The sequence below is a fragment of the Mandrillus leucophaeus genome, unplaced genomic scaffold, assembly GCF_000951045.1.
Source record: "Mandrillus leucophaeus isolate KB7577 unplaced genomic scaffold, Mleu.le_1.0 Scaffold49, whole genome shotgun sequence".
NCBI lineage: Eukaryota > Metazoa > Chordata > Mammalia > Primates > Cercopithecidae > Mandrillus > Mandrillus leucophaeus.
This window is the reverse complement of record NW_012105253.1, coordinates 4,913,303-4,930,212: the sequence shown is the minus strand read 5'-3', so window position 1 is coordinate 4,930,212 and position 16,910 is coordinate 4,913,303. Positions and strand designations below refer to the sequence as shown.

The following is a 16,910-nucleotide window of genomic DNA, read 5'->3' as shown; positions in this document are numbered from 1 at the left end:
ACCCCGTCTCTACTAAAAAATACAAAAAACTAGCCAGGCGAGGTGGCGGGCACCTGTAGTCCCAGCTACTCGGGAGGCTGAGGCAGGAGAATGGCATAAACCCAGGAGGTGGGGTTTGCAGTGAGCTGAGATCTCGCCACTGTACTCTAGACTGGGTGACAGAGCAAGACTCTGTCTCAGAAAAAAAGAAAACCTAAGTTATCTAAATTTCCTAAATTTTCTATACAAATTTTACTAGTCTTAAAATTGTTATAAATATTTAAGATCTTCAAAATGTAAACATATATATTCATCTATATTGGATTATAATAAACAATGTCTTTATAATTTCTGACAGTGCTGCAAATTAGGTGAATCTAGGTAGTTACTTTATTAGAATCATCTCTGAAAAATCTAAATACTTATCTCTTGGATTTAATTACAATATCTCTTACAGCATTAATAAAAGACTGAAGGTTTTCAGTGCCCTCACTGTCTATAATATCTTCCTGTTCCAGGGGAATCAAGGATTTATGCCCATAGATTCACATTTTATTAGCCCCCTGTATTCTAAATTCCTCCATTCTAATATTGTTGGTAATCACAATATATTATTAATCAAAGCCAATCAACCCCATCATCCTGAGAAAGGTTTTGCTTTTTCCATTCATTTATCTGAAGGCTCCTGCTACAAGCTATAGATCATTCAGTCTTCTGGGGAAAAATATCAAAAATTTAAGGCACAAGATTCTCAGTACAACGTAACAACTCTTACCACAAATGTGCCATACTGTATGAAACAACTAAGGCATAACTTCCACGACATCTTCATTTCGGAAGCAGATGCCTTCGTGGAAGCAGACAACTTAACCCAAGACCGTGGAATTGAGACAGACACCTATAACAACCGCAACTGATTTACATTGTAATTTACAGTAACTATCTTTAGCTATGATATTTATATTTCATATTGCTATGACTATCCTGATTCTAGGACAAAAATATTTTATTCAGATAGTTAGTGCTACATTCAATAAGGCCAAAATTATATATGAGCTTTTACCTGTTGGGTTTATATCTTTGTCCCAGAACACCAGGAAGGTTTCTTTTATGAAAGTATTATCTTAGTGAGGCAACCAGCTATCATTATGATAATGCTGATCCATGAAAGTTAATTTCCACCTCTGATTAACTCATAACCTTACCAATAAAAATTATCGTTTTAATGCTAATAATATTCACCAAGCAGCATTTTTTTTGAAAAAAAAAAAGACTAGTTAAAATAATTTAAATATTTTTGAAAGATAGGATTGATGTCAACAGAGTTACCAATGATAAATCAGTTAAGCCACCTAACGTATAATCTTGCCGATGGTGTGACATTACAGGAAATAATTGTCTTTACTGTTTACGCTTAGCTTGTTGATTGCAGAAAACGCTCTTCTGCCAGTAGAATTATCTACACTTCCTTTTTGTGTAAACATAGACTCTTTCACTACACGAGCTCCCAGACAACTGAGAAGACTTTAAAATTTCCCAGAATTACTCAGATTGTGCCCCTCCTTGCTTCATGAATTTATGTCAAGGTGACATTAGCATGTAAGATATGCCTTAGACGGAGAAAAGAGTCTGCTCTCTAGAAATAGTTTTGACTTCACTTTGGGGTTTTACTACATCTGCTCTTCCCAGTAGTATCTCAAATGATCTAATAATCTTTGCAGAGCAATGTGCCTGATCAGGGAAGGTGAAGAGGCTGCTAAGAGTGAAAAAAAACTACATCTCAAAAGAACTAACTGCAGGACCTAATCAATATGTACTAGCAGGAATGGGAAAGTGTGGGGGAACTGGATCCTGAGGGTGAAGAATGAAAAAGGGCAGAACTTAGATAATTTTGCATTGTGGGAGCACTCACCTATAATAGAGGATTTAACACATTATCAAGAACCCTAGAAGATGATGATAACACTAGGGTGGCTTTTGAAAACTTGAACAAAAAAAATTGACCCATGTTAAGTGAAGTAGAAATGTCTGAATTGCAGTGACAAAGAAGCAAACCAAATCTCAGAACGAGGCAGGCTAAAGCTGCTATATTAGGTACAGCTGAAAAGCCCATCAGTTGACTATGATCTGCCAGAGGCCCAAAGGACACTCCGTTTACCAAAGCAATAAGAAACGTGCTGGTGAGAAGAGCACCAACATTGTTGGAAAGTTCAGAGCTGGCTCTTCCTCGTAGGTTAGCCCCAATGCTAGGAAACACCTTACAGATTGGGCACTCTGACAGTAATTGGAATTATAGAATTCTAAAATAATATGGACTCTATGGCAGCACTAAACCACCAAAACAAAGTGAAGGCACTTATTGCAAGATTGAAGTTGCAGCCAAGGGGACTTGACCTAGAGAGCCATGGAAATGGTTAACATAGCATGACATCCCTACAAGAAATATGGATTATCAGATGAAAGAGATAGTCCTCAATTAATAGAATCAGAAGACATCAAGAATGGGTGATCAAGAGAGATGAGGGATGACGTTGCAATAAAAAGTCACAATCTTTTGCTCTGTTTCTCGACCTAAGCCAGTTTTCAAACACAGAATCCATTGATTGAAGTAGAGGGTAAGTCCCCAGGAGAAGAATCTTACAACACCACATCAAGAGTCTACAGTAACACTTTTCTGGTCTTTAATTAAAAGGACCTACATCTATTAACTTGGGTAGTGGTACACTGAGGAGAGAGAGAAATGTCCAAATATTCTAAAGACTAATGGACAAGTGTACAAGTTGACACGTATACCCTGGGTATGAAGCAGCCCAGGTATCTAATGGTCCCCTATGAAAATAAAGATACAGGCTGGGCATGGTGGCTCACACCTGTAATCCCAGCATTTTGAGAGGCTGAGGCAGGCAGATCACGAGGTCAGGAGATCAAGACCATCCTGGTCAACATAGTGAAACCTCGTCTCTACTAAACATACAAAAAAATTAGCCGGTTGTGGTGGTGCATGCCTGTAGTCCCAGCTACTCAGGAGGTGGAGGCAGAATTGCTTGAACCCAGGGAGCAGAGGCTGTAGTGAGCCGAGATCATGCCACTGCACTCCAGCCTGGGCGACAGAACAAGACTCTATCTCAAATAAACAAACAGACAAACAAACATGAGGCCCAGTTAAACAAACAAGCAAAAGGCAGAAGTCCAGCCAGGCGCAGTGGCTAACGTCTGTAATCCCAGCACTTTGGGAGGCCAAGGTGGGCAGATCACCTGAGGCTGGGAGTTTAAGACCAGACTGACCAACATGGAGAAACCCTGTCTCTACTAAAAATACAAAATTAGCCGGGTTCGGTGGCGCTGGCCCATAATCCCAGCTGCTCGGGCAGCTGAGGCAGAAGAATCACTTGAACCTGGAAGGCGGAGGTTGCCGTGAGCCGAGATCACACCATTGCACTCCAGCCTGGGCAACGAGAGCGAAACTCTGTCTCAGAAAAAAAAAAAAGGCAGGAGTCCTAGACCAGGGCTGGTTTTCAGAGAGTCTACTGGTCCCACAAACCCATCAGTATTAATTTCCCTTGTCCTCAATTGTGTAAGTGGAGTGAACAGATGTGGAAACTGGCACAACCCTAAGACTGATTTCTTAGTCTGTTATGTAAGAGGAAGCCCAAGTGAAACCTTCAAACCATCCTTCTAGTCATAACTATATCAAAATCAATGTCACATTCTTAAGAAGGAATAAGTATTACATTTCTATTAATTTTGAAAGCTCTGACAATAGTACTGTGTTTATGTTTCCAAAATTATCTAAGGGCCACCCTTAAAGACTAAAGGAGGCAGGAGGCAGAGGTGGTGTACTCCAACATATCCCCATTTAACTCACCAGCTGAGAAGCTATAAAACCAGACAGAGACTTTAGAATGGTGCCTGAATATCACAAATTCAACCCAGTGTATTCTATTTGCAGCCACTGTGCCAAATTTGTAATATTTCAGCCTTAAGTACATGACATGTGGCCACTGATTGGGCAAATGAATTTTTTCCATCCCTCTCTGAAAGGAGAATTCAAAACTATTTGCATTTGCTTTCAGGGTTAACAGTACATTTTTACAGGCATGTACCAAGGCTTTCAACTCTTTCAAATGTTATCCAGATATAATGCAAAGGAACCTGAACTGTGTGAACATTCTGCAGAAGATCATCCGGTCCACCATATCAGTGGCATCACATTAAAGCAGACGAGCAAGAAGTGAGAGGTACATCGGAGGTCCTGGTGAGAAGGAAGGTGGGAGATAAGCCCAGTGAGGAGTCAGGGGTCCCACATGTCAATGAAGCTTCTAGGGGTCAGTGGTCCAAGGTATGCTAGAATATCCCCTCCAATCTAAAGAAAAAATTATTGCATTTCCTAATTTAAACCATTAAGAATGAAGCACAGCACTTTATTTGGCCTTTCTGGGTTCTGGAGGCAGCATATTCCACATTTAGGAATGTGATCCATTTACTGGATAGCATTAAATGCTGCCAGCTTAGAATGGGGCCCAGAGCATGAAACAGTGCTGCAGCAGGTCCAGCCTGCAATGAAAGAATCCCTGTCACTCCATGTGATTAGAAGTTTAGGGAAGGAGAAAAGATGTCCTGTGGTGTTTATAACAAGCACCAATAGGAAAATCAACATAGACTCTAGGATTCTGAAACAAGGTTGTGCTATCTGCAAGAGGGAACTATATACCTTTCAAAAATATTTTCTGGCAGGTTATCGTGCTCTGGTGGAGAAATACCTGTCCATGAATCATCAGCTGTCATGAGCTGAATTCTGTCGGATCACTATGTCACAAGGTTGAATGAGCCCAGCTTAAGCCATTGTTACAGTAAGTGGGACCATCTGAGATCTGGAACAAGCAGTACCAGGGATGCATGAGTAGGTGGCTCAGATCACCCACATTATCCACTATTATTACAGTACCAGGTCTCTCATTCAACTCAGCTATGGAAAAATGGGAGTACTGAATGACCAGCTCAAAGAGGAGGAAAATACTGAGATTCATTCATGCATGAATCAACTTGCTATATACATCCAGGCCAAAAGCAAACTACTGCTGCACTGAAGTCTACTCAGGAGTGGGCCCTAGAGACAGGAATAATAAGAAATCCTCCTCATGCGCATAACTTCAGGTGAAGCAACTAGTCATCCCATTTATGCGAAAAGATAGATGGCTTGACATAAGAATATATAATGACTTACAGGCAGTGATAAATGGCATGGATGGTTGGCCAGGGCCCTGGAGGGAAACAGGAGGTCTGGGGAAGAAGTATATGGAAGAACATATGAAAGTAAGTACAAAGAGTGAAAAATCCTGATATTGCACATCAGTTCCTACCAGAGAGCATTCCCCTTGTAAGAACTAAAATCTTAGACATAACGCAGGTACCATACTGTGTCATAAGCCATCCCATTGATGGATGGTGCAATGGGCTTGTAAGTACAGTACCCATGGTGGAGTGATGGATGCTATATGTGGGCCCAATAGCATGCACGGCCAGTCATCAAAACTCAGCCAGCTCCCGCCACTGCTGAATTTCTAACCTGCCAGCAAAAGACACCAAACCTGAGCATCCAATATGGCACCATCCCTCAGAGAGAACAACCAGCTACTCTGAGGCAAACTAATCACACCGAACCCCCTCCACTTTAGAAGGGGCACCAGCTCATCTTGACTGGAATCAATGCATATTCAGGATATGGACTTACCTCTCCCTTCTTTAGGGCCTCAGTCAGCGCCACTATGCAAGCGCTTACGAAATGTCTGACCCACCAGCATAGGATCCTGTGCAACACTGTGCCAGACCAAGGAAATTATTTTATGGCACAGAGGTGCAGAAGCAGGCATGTGACCATGAGATCCACTGGACCTATCATGGCCTACACCATCCAGAAGACACAGGCCTGACAGAGAGATGGAATAATCTTCTGAAAATTTAACACTGGCTTCAGCTTTGAGAAAATATCCTGTGAGCACCATCCACCAGACTCAATATGTTTACTCACTAAGTCTATGATCATTTCATGGTGCTCTTTCTCCATGACAAAATACGTAAGTACAGAAACCAGTGAGTGAAAGTAGTAGTGGTTATGCCTGTGGCCCACTTGGGGAGTTTGTGCTTCTGGTCCCCACAGCTCTGGGCTTTGAGGGTCTAAATCCCAGATGGAGAATTTCTTCATCATGGGACGTAACAGGGAGCTCTTAAACTTTAAGCTACCACTGCACCCAGTTACTTTGGAATTTTTGTGTTAAGAGACCAGCAGGCACAGAAAGGAGCCAGCATCCTGACAGGAGTAATTGATCCTGATCGTTAGGCACAGATCTAGCTGTTACCTGACAATGGAAGCTGGAAGAATACATCTGGTAACTAGGCAATCCACTGGGCCAGCCTTTGTAAGGCTCTGAACAATTTTTGTTTGTTTTTGTTTTTTTCTTGAGATGGAGTCTCGCTCTATCGCCCAGGCTGGAGTGCAGTGTCCGGATCTCAGCTCACTGCAAGCTCCGCCTCCCGGGTTTACGCCATTCTCCTGCCTCCGCCTCCCGAGTAGCTGGGACTACAGGCGCCCGCCACCTCGCCCAGCTAGTTTTTTGTATTTTTTAGTAGAGACGGGGTTTCACCGTGTTAGCCAGGATGGTCTCAATCTCCTGACCTCGTGATCCGCCCGTCTCGGCCTCTCAAAGTGCTGGGATTACAGGCTTGAGCCACCACGCCCGGCCTGCTCTGAACAATTTTAATAGTAAATAGACAACTGCAGCAGCCAAGACCAGGGAATCAGACTGCTGAGAGATAAGGGTCTTGGTCCCCCTACCAGGTAGGTCACCTAGACCAGAAGCACTAGTTGAGAGTGAGGTGAATCCAGGATAAGTGGTTGAGGAGAGAGATGATGAACATCAGCAGAGATGTAAGACAGCTGCAACCATGGAGGCTATAGTTTATCCCATATCCTTCCTCTTCTATGTTTCCCAGGAAATTCGACCAATCAGAACCCTGGAAGAGCTGCTCTAAAAATGTGTGATACAAAACAAGGGATTCTGAGTAGCACCAGGAATGAATACTGTATTCAATACAGTATTGAATACTGTGGCTTTCCACCCAGATAACTCTGCTTCAGGCCTGAGCCACTCACCTCATTCCCTCAGTTGAGAGGAGTCTTGGAAGCTGAAGGTCTTCAAATGAGTCACCCTCCCATCTTCAGGAATTTCCCTGAGCCTAAAAGAGTCACTTGAGTTGATACAGCTTAGATATCTGTCCCCTCTAGAATCTCCTGCTGAAATTTGATCCCTAGTGTTGGAAGTGGGAACCGTTAGGAGGTGTTTGGGTGATGGAGGCAGATCCCCTATGAGTGGCTTGGTGCTGCATTCACAGTAATGAGTGAATTCTCACTCTATTAGTTCCCGTGACATCTGATTGTTGGGTGACACTGGCACCCCTCTTCTTTCTCTCTTGCCATGTGATCTTCACACTCAGGGCTCCTCCCTCCCCCTGCACCATGAGCAGAAGTTTCCTGAAGACCTCACCAGATGCTGGTATCATGCTTCTTGTACAGCCTGCAAAACTGTGAGTCACATAATCCTCTTTTCTTTATAAACACCCAGCCTCAGATATTACTTTATAGCAATGAAAATGAACTAAGACATCAGCCAAGGACAGTCCTCGCCCAGTTGTGGGTCAAGGCCAGGCAACTCTGAAGGGCTCTTCCAGTTCCCCTTGGAGTTGACTAAGGCCTCTGTTGTGACTGCACCACAGTTCAACACCTCCCTCTACCCAGTCCTGGTACTTTTACTTCCCTACCAGTATCACTTCTGAGATCACTCAATAAACTCCATGCACATAAATCTCAACTCAGAATCTGTTTCTTGGGAACCTCAAGCTAAAATAATGGTTTGGACCTGAAAAGGTAATAATATGCCTATCTTTTTATTGGAGAAGACCATGAAAAAGGAAACATTTTCCATGTAAAAGGAAAAATGTCCTCTCAACAGTACCACTTTCCTAGTAGATATCAAAATGGAATGCTGTGTTTAACCAAAATTGCTTTTAACCAGCTGAAACTAATAAACAAGAATTATACCTGTTCAGTAGAACTTCATCAAAATAAAAAACTTTCCTAACCAACTGTTAAACCAACTTGAAGGTACTTTTAGACTTACCTGACTTGTTTAATCAACTGTGGATGTACTTTTGGATTAATTCTGCCCTATAAGAGTGAAAGCTCCAGCCGGGCGCAGTGGCTCAAGCCTGTAATCCCAGCACTTTGGGAGGCCAAGACGGGTGGATCACGAGGTCAGGAGATCGAGACCATGCTGGCTAACACGGTGAAACCCCGTCTCTACTAAAAAATACAAAAAAAAACTAGCCGGGCGAGGTGGCGGGCACCTGTAGTCCCAACTACTCGGGAGGCTGAGGCAGGAGAATGGCGCAAACCCAGGAGACGGAGCTTGCAGTGAGCTGAGATCCGGCCACTGCACTCCAGCCTGGGCAACAGAGCCAGACTCCGTCTCAAAAAAAAAAAAAAAAAAAGAGTGAAAGCTCCAATTATTAAACCTTGATTTTTGCTTCTCAGCTAACTATTCAGCCCACATTTCTGTGCCTGGATTATAAATAAACTAAGCATAAGCACTGGCTTTGCTCATCACCATGGTGGTCAATTTAAAGAATACATAAACATGCTCTTTCTTTAACAAGAGAGAAAGTTATATCATTTCTTTTTCTTCCTTGAAATCATATTTCATTTCTTTTTTCTAATTAAAGGAGACTTTTTTTCTGACATCAATATTTCATATGTCTGTTTGACATCCCTAGGCTTTTACACCTGGGGCAAAGAGGGAGAAGAATGCTTTCCGTCATAAGTGGATTGAAGAAAGGCAACTTGGAAAGGGAGGTCAGCGCGGAGAATCACAAAAGTGTTCTCAGGCAGGTCAGACCCAGGTTTTAATAAAGAGACAAATGGTGAATGAGGATTTGGGAACTGCTTCCCTTACCCCTTTCCAAGCCTGCCTGCCCTAGGGAATCCCAGTGTGACCCAGGAATGAGCACAGCTCAACTAGTAAATATCAGCTTGGTGGCTTCAGAACTCCTCCTTTTCATTCTCCAGATACTGTTACTCATTTGCTGGCAGCTCTCTGGACCTTTCTGTCCCTTTGTTTCTCAACTTTCACCTCTTCATCTCTTCTTTCCTCTCCATATACATTTTTGTTCATGTTCCTCCTCCAATTTTTCTCTTAAATGTCATTATTTTCTTCATTTCCCCAATGCTTCTTTTTTTCCTATTTTTGCCCTTGTACGAATTTTCAGTCTCATATCTGGCAAGAATAATGATATGTATATATATATACACACACACACACACACATATATATACACACATACATATATAGGTGCACACACAGATATATATATACACATATATACATATGTAAATAACTTTTGCCCTTTTATGAATTTTCAGTCTCTAATCTGGCAAGACTATATATATATATACACACACACATATATGTATGTACACACACAGATATATATGTACACACATAGATATACATATATACATATGTAAATAACTATAACATATTGATTATATATATTATACAGAGATATTTATTATCGTTATATTTTTATAATTTCTCAGCTTTATATGCCTTATTAATTTAAAAGGCAGAGAAGTTATATGTTTCTAATTTCTCAAAAATACTAAAATTTTTTTATTATTTATACATAGTCTATAATTGATTTGCTTTTCATGAAGAAAGTAGCTCTCATCAACTGGCATCCAAATATGAGGTGCACATTTACCATACATTGCTTTACATGTATGAGCTCATCTGACAATAATTCTAAATAGAAGAAGAACACAAAGATTTTTAAAATGTTCGGATTTGCTTTTCTGATTGTTTGTTCATCTATGTCTAAATTACTATATTTGAAGTAGTCACTTTGATAAAATGTTTTTACTTGCTAATATCTAGTTTATACTTCAATCAAATTCAGCAACAAAGAGAGGGCAAGAACATATGAAATATGCGATGAGATCAGTCCCTTAAAAAGACTGAAATCAAAACCAGAGATTTATCATGAGACACATGACTTGGGCCAGATTCTCCAAAAAGGAGGGTAAATATGTAGAAGTAGAATCAGCCCTGCTGAGGAAGTGAGGAAGGAGGACAGAAGCCATTTGTCTCTGAGGACCATCTTATCAGGGGACAAAGAGGCCGTTTGCTTGTGTACCTGGAACCTTTTGCGACTGGAACCTTGTGTACCTGGAACCTTTTGGGACCATGTACCCCATCATGATCGGGGGCAAAGGGATCATTTGCTTGTGTACCTGGGACCTGAACACCATGACAGGAAGTGTCCTCATTGCCAACCTGGCCTGAGGTTTGGGTCTCTGCTCCCCGTGTAGGTCATCTGGGTTCACAAGTACCAGCAGGCCCAGCAGCAGCAGCCAGGAGAAGGTAGTTGGGTGGGGGAAATTACTGAAGAAAGAACAAAGGGCCCCAGAGTGACCAGGGCACTGCATTCACTGCGATGACCAGGATACTGACCACATCAAAGACCCAGGGAGCAGTGACAGTAGCAAAATGGTTCTACAGACGAAAACTGGGGACTGCAGCAAGGACCCCTTAGCCCCCATCCTCTTTTCTTTTAAAAAAAAATTCTTTGGGGGTATAATCTACATAAAAACTGTACATACTTCATGTATACAACTTGATGAGTTTGTTATAATTAACAATACTGTGTTGAATCACAACAATCCATGCCAAAAACATATCCTTTACTCCAAAAATGTTTTCCTGCCCTGTTTATTTATTATTAGGTTTTTGTTTTTTTGGTTTTTTTGGGTTTTTTTTTTTTGGTGGTAAGAAGACTTAATAGTAGATCAACCCCCTCAGGAAATTTTGAGGTATTCAACACAGTATTGTTAATTATAGGCACTATGGTGTACAATAGATTTCCAGGACTTACTCGCTTTGCATAACTGAAACTTTGTGCCCTTTGCCTAGTAATTCCCCATTTCCCCCTCCCAGGATGAATCTATAGAAGGATATTATGCTTAAGTGAAATAAGACAGACACAGAAGGACAAACACTACATGATACTACTAGTGTAAGAAATCTAAAATAGTCAAAACTCATAGGAGCAGAGAGTAGAACAGTGGTTGTCCTTATCCCCTTTCTTGATACTCAGCCAAGGAGAGAAGGGCCAGGCTTCCAGCAGTCATGTGGGTAGGGGCTTTATGGAGCATCCTAGATTCCTTGCCCTTGTACTGCCCCCTCTACCTACTCATAATCCTCCTGGGGCTACCGGGAGAGGATTCCTCTGCTATAGCTGCACAAACACACAGACAGGCAAATAACCAAACCCGCCCAACCAGTGCGTGAATCCTCACCCTTAAACTTCCGTTCCCCATCCTTAACCTTAACTCCCAGGGGTACACATTTTCAGATTAGTAGAGTATGTTGCTTTAAGTTGATAAGGGGACATTCCTGAAAGGCCCAAGTCAGTATTTTCCATTATTTTTATACTCTGTAATCCCTTTCCCTACCCATGTAATATCCCAACTGCACTCCCATGAAGTAGTTTTAAACACTTTGGTATTTTTGTGTATAATTTACATATTGTACTCTAAGTTCATTCTCAAGTTATTTTTTAACAATATTTACTACAAATATAGTTTTGATGTTTTCCCATTTAAAAAACACTGCATGCTATATAAACTATATATGAAAGTACATATTATTTATAGACAAATAATTCATATTAATGTAGTATGTTTGGTTAGGGAACTGATATGGTTTGTCTGTGTCCCCACCCAAATCTCATCTTGAATTGTAACTCCCACAGTTCCCACATGGCAAGGGAGGAACCCAACGGGAGGTGATTGAATTATGGGGGCGGGTCTTTCCTGCACTGTTCTTGTGACAGAGAATGAGTCTCGTGAGCTATGATGGTTTTAAAAACGGGAATTTCTCTGTACAAGCTCTCTCTTTGCCTGCTGCCATCCACATAAGATGTGACTTGCTCCTCCTTGCCTTCCACCATGATTGTGAAGCCTCCCCAGCCACGTGGAACTGTAAGTCCAATAAACCTCTTTCTTTTGTAAATTGCCCAGTCTCGGGTATGTGTTTATCAGCAGCGTGAAAACAGCCTAATACAGGAACTGAATTGCATAAAAAATGTAGACAAAGTTTAACTATGTATTACAGGTTGAGCATCCCTAATCTGAAAATCAAAAATCCAAAATGCTTCAAAATCCAAAACCTTTTGAGTGCCAACATGATGCCACAAGTGGAAAATTTCACACCTGACCTCCTGTGACAACTCATAGTAAAAACTTTGTTTCATGCACAAGATTATTTAAAATATTGTATAAAATTACCTTCAGGCTTTGTGTTTAAGGTGTAGCATGAAACATAAGTGAATTTCATACTTAGACTTGGGTCCCATCCCCAGGGCATCTTATGTATACACAAATATTCCAAAATCCTAAAAAAATCTAAATCCAAAAAACTTCTTGTTCCAGGCATTTCAGATAAGGGATATTCAATGTGTATACTGCATTTAAAACTGGTTTCAAGAATTGATGTTCGAAATTTTTTAATTTTGATTTTCAAAAAGTTAGCTTATTTTAATAAATTTTACATATGAAGAAACAAAAGATAAGCTTTCAAGTAGTGATTTACAAACATATTTTCACAATTACCATAATGCTAGGTTTGGATGTGTGTTTCCCTCAAAAAATGAAGAGTCAAAATAGCCATAATCATTACTATACTTTTTTGATTATAGATTTTTTGAAGTACTATAGACAACTTAGTGTTTCATAAATTTTGATTGAATAAATGCAATGTGTAGATCTAGGGAAGATCAGAGACATGTTTACAGCAGAAGTATGCATTCTGCCTCCAACCATTGATTGACTACAGGTTTGCATTAAACAATACATGCTAGATCCATTCCATCTGCCTCTTCAGTTCTACTCTCCATCCTTCTCTACTCAATGACTCATTGGAAAGAGTTGGCTTTTATGGATTGCATCAAAGAATCCCTTGTGCTCTGGTTTCTGTTGGGTTTGGCCACTAGAAAGTGAAGGTAGGTGGAGCTAGGGATGTATTTCCCCAGTCTGTAGGTCACCACAGGCTGGCTGAGTCTTGTGACTAAAAGTTGCAGCTCCTGGGAAGGGGTTCTCTCCATCTCCTCACCTCTTCAGGCTTTGCTTGACCACAGCTCTCTATATTAGTCACAGTGTGCTCCACTTTTTCTTGTGGTTCCGCCCTCCCCCACACTCCACCCCCGATGTTTTTCACGTATTTTAAATATTCTCCTCATTAAACTCTCATCAAATTACATAATTTGAACATGAGCATTTCGTCTGTTTTGTGCCTTGACCCTGACTCTTATGTAATCAAGGACTATGAATGACAATGAAAAACTGCAGAAGGGTTATAAACCTAGTAGGCTGAGGCATTGAGCTAACCTTAAAGGAACTGAGCAATCAAATCATGAGTTATCTCATCTGATCTCTGGTAAGTGCCACACACACTCAGCCAAACACATATTTACGGCAAGAGAAAATCAGTCCAAACATCGTTTTATTGTGTATTTTAAAAGTAGAAATGGAAATCACAAACACTCTTTAACCATCAACACTTTCTAAAAAATTTGTAAAGTTTGCAAGCCATCAGTTGGAAAAAAAAAAAAAAAAGTTTTGCTAAGTGAGGCAATTATTTTTCACTCCATCCCAATGAGTAAATTACGGAATAATGTATGTGTGCGTGCGTGTGTGTGTGGGGGGAGGGGGGGGATGGAGTGAGGTTTAAAAGTCTATGAATATGAATAAGAATGTACAACACTACTGATGAAAATTATGCATAGCACCAAGGTTTGGAGTGAATTTTCATTACTTAATCTGTAAATGGAAACAGAGCCATAGCTTTCCTGTCCAGGGTGGAAGTTGGAATCCAAGGAAGGGTAATTTATTATTTGGCAAGGAAACAATCCCACCCATCCCATAATTGTTTGAGTCTTGAAGAATTCATGGAGAAGCTGGATTATAAACACAAAAGATAACTATAATAGTGCAATATTTTGGAAACATGACGTGACAAGCTGGATCACTGACTTCCCCACTGACCACAGACCTGCAGCGAGCTGTGCGCACGGCACGATGGCTGGCTGAGAACACTGGCAGGAAAGGAGACACAGCAACTGAGGGTGGAGGAAGCCCAGTTTTTTCTGTTCAGTTGACCATGCCAACAAGAGGCCAGAAGAGAGTGCAATATGGCACTAGGGAACACTTGTCTCAAAGTATAAAATGTTTATTGATTTTCTTTTAATAAAATCCCTCCCACTCCATTATGGCTTACATTATTGAGGTGGTGCCAGCTACTGGGCTCCAGTGAAGATATTTTTTTCAAAGTGAAGGACCTATTCATCCAGATTCTTACTACTCTTTACATCTCTGACCAAAAAAAATTGCTATGCCTGCCTGACTCTTACCAGCATCTCTCTTACCCTCACATGCATGCACACACATACATGCACATTTATGGGAAAGTTACAGTCAATGATTCTTGAAGTAAAAGAAAATCCATAAGCCCCAAGGCAACACCTTGGAAGAGGTTGATGGACCCAAGAGAGAAAGGTCATGGGAGAGTAGAGGTGTGACCTCCTTTTCCCCAGGACATGTAAGATGGCCAAAAAGAATCGGTACAAATCTTTCCACCTCCCCCCTTCGCCTTGTTTACTTTGTTTTACCTCGCTCTGCTTTCACCCTGTTTTGTTCATCCTCTTTACTGGCTAAAAGAGAACCAACTGAGAGCCACCAGGTTGAACTAGAGGACAAAATACTGGTTACAATGGGAGCCTATGCCCTGGAGGCTAAGGTATGTAGCCTTCCAGAGAAGACCTCCATAACCAATGGTTACAGCATATTTTCTTCCCAGGCACTGGGCAAAACAGCAAAATTAATGCAATTTTTTCCAAGTCTCCCTCCCTCACCTTCCACAACCCTACCTCAGGGAGCCAATATTTTCTTGCATTGCTCTGCTCTCAAAAATGCTGCCCTGGGCAGCTCACACCAATGCTTGACCCAAAGGAGTCACATGAATAAACAAACAGAGGAATAATTATTTAGGAATATATTCCCCCCAAATTATCTTGCCCTCTGCCAAATCAAAACTTCCCTTTACTGATGACCATCAGTTTACTACTGATGTCATTAAAAAAACTGGTGGTAAATCACACTATAAATACATATAGTGATATTTACCACCAGTTTAACCCTCCCAGAGGACCCCGTCATCCTTAAAGTAGATCTTTGTACATTGGAAAAAGCTATAACCCAAATCTGTTGGGGTCAATGACACATGGGATCTACGGCATTTAATAGTATGTAGTCATAACACCCCACCCCTTGCCCCAGCTCACTTTTCCAAGTGGCGCTGCATCCTGAGGGGCCTATAAGCAGCCATGATGACAGAGGAGGTAGATATAAACCACCACAAATAAAAAGGGCATCTCTTCTAGGAACTGGATAATGTCCCAAGGGAGCAACACATTTCTAGCTGCTGACCATGTTGTCCTAAACAGTTCTGCCCAAACACAATTTTATATCAGCATACATCGTGTTACTCAAACCCATTGATTTGCTGCTACTGACCAAAGTATGATGAGTCAGTTGTCTTCATGAGGGTATTTTCACAAAATAGTTATATTTTCAAAAGTCATTAATGAAATTCACTGTAAGAATGCATCCATGTATCTTAAAATGTGCTAATTCTTTTTATTAACACCACTGCCTCATGCAGTGAGTTCTAGAACAACTACAATGCCTCTTAAAGAGACCTGGACAAGTAAGGTCTTTCAAAAAGGAACTGATGTAGTGAACACTGGATTCGGGGACAGGACTTATCCACCTCAGGTGCTTGCAGAGGCCTGGGGAGCCTCCTGCGAGGCCATGAGGTGACTGGGCTCTTACCTTACCACACTGCTTACATTTCCCCTCCTGCCGACGCCTGTGCACCCAGTGATGACGTACAAAATTCTGTGGGAAAACAAAATTAAATGAATATTTTTAAAAATTTATTTTTATAGACAGGGACTTGCTCTGTCACTCACACTGGAGTGCAGTGGTATAATCATAGTTCACTGCAGCCTCGAACTCCTCTGCTCAAGCCATCCTCCCATCTCAGCCTCCTGAACAGCTAGGACTATAGGCATGAGCTACTGCACTTGACTGAATATGTTTTAATTTGCAAACCTCAATATTCATTTTTAATGTCGCAATACTATTGATTTATATAAACCACGATCTAAGCCCAGATGAGCCCAGAAACAAATATTTATGAGTATGACTTGTTTAACAATAAACATGAATCTACTCGGACAAATGAAGTTACTTCTCCATCCCCAAAGATCTTTCATATCTGTAGATTCCACTTCTCATGCCTTCCCCCCACGTCTTCCTAGTGGCAACTGGCCACACCAGATTTCTGTTACTCTACCGTCTTACTAGTCAAACACTCTGCAGCTTTGTGAACACAGTAGAGGACCTTGAGCTGGGAGGTAACTGAGGCAGGTAAAAGAAATGGCCAAAGAAAAGTGGAAAGGTGAAGGGGAGAAGCTGAAACAACAATATCCAACTCAATTTAACAAATAGGTATGTAGTGCTTTATCTGTGGCAGGCAGGCACCACACCAAACATTCTAGCTAGAGATAATGTAGATCAAACTCTCAGAAATAGATCTCCTAATACAAGACATAGATGTAAGAATTACTAACTAGATAGAGTGAAGAAAGAGAAAAGCTAAAGGCAAGAGATGTCAAGGACAAGAGATATAAGCATATCGATGATGTTTCTGCAATGGTATTGTGTTTAAACCATCCTTGGGTACCATGAACTATTCCAGATT

At 41.1% G+C, this 16,910-nt stretch overlaps 1 protein-coding gene across 1 annotated transcript in view; it reads right to left on the bottom strand.

Moving 5' to 3' along the window:
* The window catches only part of DGKI (diacylglycerol kinase, iota), a 481,484-nt gene that overhangs the window by 261,197 nt on the left and 203,377 nt on the right, over nucleotides 1–16,910 (bottom strand). The window contains exon 6 of the mRNA XM_011995483.1: nucleotides 15,977–16,042. The gene's annotated coding sequence lies outside the window, so the exon portion shown is untranslated. The remainder of the gene's footprint in view (nucleotides 1–15,976; nucleotides 16,043–16,910) is intronic.